The following is a 5,256-nucleotide window of genomic DNA, read 5'->3' as shown; positions in this document are numbered from 1 at the left end:
GTATTCCTTTCAATGTACATATATCCTGACAATATCATATTCAATGCTGTTATTTTTTCCAAGTTCCCTATTGATTAACTTTTAAATTGTTTCTAATTTTCAACAATGACCCATGATGATGCAATAATCATTACTTTTCATAGATTTTTACAGTCGTGTAATTATTTTAAAAATTTATTTTATTTTAATTTATTTATATTTTTACTTATTTTATATTTTTAAAAATCAGATTTCCATGTTTCAGCAGCAAGTCATTAGCTGAATGAGAGTCCATGTAAGTCATCATGTATATATATAGTTGTATATTTCTGAAGGATAAATTCTTACAGGTAGAACTGCCATGTGAAAGGAAATGAACATTCCAAATGTAAAAACTATTGCTAAAATGACCTACAAATATATAAATATATGTTGCCATTTGATATGGTTTGCCTGTGTCCCCACCCAAAATCTCATCTTCAATTGTAATCCCCATAACCCGTACATGTCAAGGGTGGGGGCAGGTGGAGGTAATGGGATCATGGGGACCGTTTCCCACATGCTGTTCTCATGATAATGAGAGAGTCTCATGAGATCTGATGGTTTTATAAGCATACAGCATTTCCCCTGCTTGCACTCACTTCGTCCTGCTGCCCTGTGAAGAAGGTGCCTGCTTCTCCTTTGCCTTCCACCATAATTGTAAGTTTCCTGAGACCTCCCCAGCAATGTGGAACTGTGAGTCAATTAAACCTCTTTTCTTTATAAATTACCCAGTTTCGGATATTTTTTCATAGCAGTGTGAGAATGGACTAATACACCATGCATAGTGCCATGAAAATGTGCTTCTTATATCTCTGATGGAAGAGAGTGTAACTGACCTGCGGCCCAGTTGTAGCACTTAGAAATCCATCACAGTACTTGTGCTGTGCACAGACCACTCTTCCTAAGGGTTGCTTCTAGCCAGTAAACAATTGAGCACAGCAGAGATTCTAAGACAGGTCCATTTCTAAGACATGCAGGGCTGCTCTGATAGGGGATTTTGGCTCAAGGACTCTCCAACGACCTTTCAGAAGTCTCTTAAACCACAATGAAGTCTAGAATGCTTTCTCTCCCAACCTTTATTTAATTCTTCCTTCTTTACCCTTCCCTTTCATCCAGAGCCAGTTCTGCATTGTGGTTTGGCAGTTCTCCCAGATTCTTTCAGCTCCTTCCCCATTTTCTATCACAGGTAGTTCTCTCAATAAATTTCTTTCTTTCTTTTTTTTTTTTTTAAGACGGAATCCCATTCTGTCACCCACGCTGGAGTGCAATGGTGCGATCTCGGCTCACTGCAACCTCCACCTCCACAGGTTCAAGCGATTCTCCTGCCTCAGCCTCCTGAGTAGCTGGGATCACAGGTGCGCACTACCGCGCCTGGCTAATTTTTGTACTTTTAGTAGAGATGGGGTTTCACCATGTTGGTCAGGCTGGTCTCGAACTCCTGACCTCGTGATCCGCCCACCTCGGCCTCCCAAAGTGCTGGGATTACAGATGTGAGCCACCGTGCCCGGCCTTCAATAAATTTCTTATATGAATAATCATATCTTGGTCTCTGATTCTTGGAGGACCTTGGCTAACACAGTATATAAAAATATCTATATAGTTGCATCATCAAATTTTAATATTTTTCATTTTGATTGAAGTTATTATTTCATTTAAATAATTGTGTATCGTTAATTATGTAGTTTAGCATCTTTTGCATACTTATTAGCCATATGTATTTTATTTTCTGAAGATATTATGTTTATGAAATTTCCTGTTTTTTTCTTTAAAATCTTCTTGTTGGTATTTTTGTCTTTTTTGTTTTTTGTTTTTTGTTTTTTTTTTTGAGATAGAATCTTGCTCTGTTGCCCAGGCTGGAGTGCAGTGGCATGATCTTGGCTCACTGCAACCTCCACCTTCCCAGTTCAAGTGATTCTCTTGCCTCCACCTCCCGAGTAGCTGCAATTACAGATGCATGCCACCATGCCCGGCTAACTTTTGTATTTTTAGTAGATACGGGGTTTCAACATGTTGGACAGGCTGGTCTCGAACTCCTGACCTCAGGTGATCCACCTACCCTGGCCTCCCAAAGTGCTGGGATTACAGGTGTGAGCCCCTCCGCCGCCTCCCCCCGTCCCCCCCTCCGCCCGCTCCCCCAACCCGCCGCAGTCTGCTTGCTGTTTTCTTACTGATTTGCAGAATCATTTATCAACAATGAAAGTAATACTATAGCTAATATTAATTAAGGATTTACTGTGAGCAAATTATTGTAACAAGTCTTTAATGTAAATTATGAACCTCCAAAAATCTGATGAGATAAATACTACTATTTTGCTAATTTTACAAATGTGGCAATAAGGAGAAAGAGGATGCATAATTGCACTAAGGTCATCTACGGTTTATGTGGCAAAGTTAGGATATGTATCTGTCTTTTCTGACTTAATTCAAGACCAATGTTCTACACTATAATTCCACTACACTATACTTCTACTAGACCAAAATCTTTTGCGCTTCCTCTATATTGCAAAATATTTTCTTGCTTCTTATTTATTTAGCTTTGTTTACAGTCTTTTACCAAACATGAATTTTTATAAACTATGTAATCAAATCTGATGCTAGTGTTTTCATAAAAATTCCTGATTTGTTTCATGATTAACAAAGTATCACTAAATGGTAATGAAATATTGTTTCATATTTTCTTAGAATACTTTCAATGTTTTATTTTTTATGTTTAACTCTTTAATCCATAAATATCTGGGGAAAAATTACATCTCTATCCCTAGCCTTTATCTTACACAAACACATACACACACACACCCTTCTACAGTTGTAAAAAACCAGGACTTAAAAATAAAAGTAATTCACCCATGTTGTGGTGAGGATTACACGGCTCTAAGCATTTGTCAAAGTTTATAGAATGGCATAACAAAAAGAATGTCTTATTGTACATAAATTTTAAAAAACAAATTTAAATAATATAGGAAATAATTTGAGAATAACACAGTAAACATAATGTGGGTGAAAACTATATTAGAAAGAACAGAGCAGTTAATTATAAAACCAATTAGCTAATTACAGTTAACACTTCAAAAACTCTGGAGATGTGAATTGAAATTCAACCATTAATCCTTTCTTAATAGAGTCGCTAATCTTTTACTAAAGGGGGGAAGGTCATTGTTTCAGGGTGTTTCTTCTTAGTCTTGATCTCTCTCATTTGTTGATCAGAGCAACTACGCTGACCATTGTTTTTCTGCATATTTCTTTCAGTTGTGTTATAGAGATTTACCACTGCGTTGTATTAGCAGCCTCTATATCTACCTTTCATTATTACCACCAGTGCCGACTGCTGCTTCTGCAGTCTTTTATAATCTCCTTTTAATACTTAAGTGTCTTTTCCTTCTACTCATGCTAATACTAATTCTTGCCCTATTGCTGATTCAAAACCCTTTTCTCCTTATTCGTTCAGACTGCCTTCTGTCAATATTATATGCCCAGGCTGTTTTATCTCCATTCCATTTATTCATAATCCTAAAATGTGGTACAGCTAATCTTTGAAGCCAGATATACATTAAAATAGAAAACTCTGGAGTGTATCTGTCATATATCTGACTAGGATTGCAATGAAAGGGAACCAGTAAATATACTCACAGCAACCTGGATGAATCTCAAGCATATTATGTTGGGCAAAAGAAGCTAGACACAAGAATATGCCCTCTACTATTTCCTGTACATGATGTTCTAGAAGAAGCAACACTGAGTAAGAAAATTTTCTGAGAAAAGACAGAGATGTCTCACCACAATAGTAACAGTAAGGTAATTTATGCCTTTCTTAATCTGACATTCAAAGCATTCTGCAATTTTCTTGAGGGTACGGTTTATATTGTAGGAATCACTGGCTTCCAAGTTCTTGACACATAGTAAACATGCAACAGTTATTATTTTTATTAACAAATAATTAAGGCTTACTAGAATCTTGCCCCTACCATTCTTCTAGCCTTATCTCTCACTATCCACAAGAAAAATAAAAAGGACTTCCAGTTATAGTGTTCTGCTCAGCCTCCCACAGATATCCTTTAAGATTTTAAGTGTTTTCTTGCTCACATTTCTTCTTCCAATGCTGTACATTCACCTACACTTAACTTTGCTCATAGCAATCATACTAACCCTTTAAAGCCCATCTCAAATAGCGTCACATCACAATGCAGAGTATCTTAATTATCTAAACAAAACCAATATCTACCTCCCCCAAATCACCAAGCTACTCATTATTATGTGTCTTATGGTATTGAGTACATGCTACTTGAAATTCAATTACTTGTGAGCCACATTCTATATCATAAACATAGATGGCAGGACTTAGAGCTTATTTATTTCGCAACTCTATCAGTACACAAAGCCTTACACAATGTCTTGTCAGTTAAAGCTAGTAAATATTTGTTGATTTATTTCAGAATTTTGTTGATTACTAGTATGGCCAGGTATCATGCAAGACACTGCAAATATATCATGGAATAAAACACGAAAATACCCCAGTTCTCTTAAACTTATAGTCTAGCGCGAGGAGACAGAAGACATAATAAATACGTTGAAAACGTTATAATAAATAAATCAGTATATTAGAAAGCTATACATGTTAATTAATTAATTTTAGAGACAAGATCTTGTTCTGTTTCCCAGGCTGGAATGCAGTGGCTGTATCATAGCTCACTGCAGCCTCACCCTCCTGCCTCCTGGGCTTAAGCCATCCTCCTGCATCAGCCTCCCCAGTAGTGGGGACTACAGGTGTGAGTCACCATGCCCTGCTAATTTTCTTATTTTTTGTGGAGATGGAGTCTTTCTATGTAGCCCAGGCTGGCCTCAAGCTTCTGGCATCAAGCAATCTTCCCACCTCGGCCTCCCAAAGTGTTGGGATTATAGGTGTGAACCACCACACCTGGCCTATACGTACTGTTTTTTAAAGTGTGAATAGGATAATGATGATCAGGAATGCCAGGGACAGTGGTTAATTACATTTTATATCTGGTAGAGGATGGCAGTGAAAAGTGGTAAAGTAAGAGCCTTCGAAAATTCTATTAGCTACGAAAGCAATGAAAGTCTGTCAATAATGGTCAGAAAAAACTTTCAGAAGTCTGGAAATGACCATATATTTGCAGCAAATCTGAGGATTGTTTGTTCAAGAAATATAGATGAATCTTGCTAAGAACAGCAAGTTTTGTGGCCTTTAACTTGTACTATTCCCACGTCCCCAAGCTCCAT

At 37.2% G+C, this 5,256-nt stretch overlaps 1 non-coding gene across 1 annotated transcript; it reads right to left on the bottom strand.

The window, feature by feature from the left end:
• Positions 1-220: 220 nt before the first annotated feature.
• On the bottom strand, positions 221-290 carry LOC112438569 (small nucleolar RNA SNORD30). The gene has a single exon (XR_003026975.1). It is a non-coding gene; the product is annotated as a small nucleolar RNA SNORD30 (small nucleolar RNA).
• Between the last annotated feature and the right edge of the window lie 4,966 nt (positions 291-5,256).

The sequence above is a fragment of the Pan paniscus genome, chromosome X (assembly GCF_029289425.2).
Source record: "Pan paniscus chromosome X, NHGRI_mPanPan1-v2.0_pri, whole genome shotgun sequence".
NCBI classification, from domain to species: Eukaryota; Metazoa; Chordata; class Mammalia; order Primates; family Hominidae; genus Pan; species Pan paniscus.
Note: the sequence above shows the minus strand (reverse complement) of the source record. Positions and strands in the feature narration are given on the sequence as shown.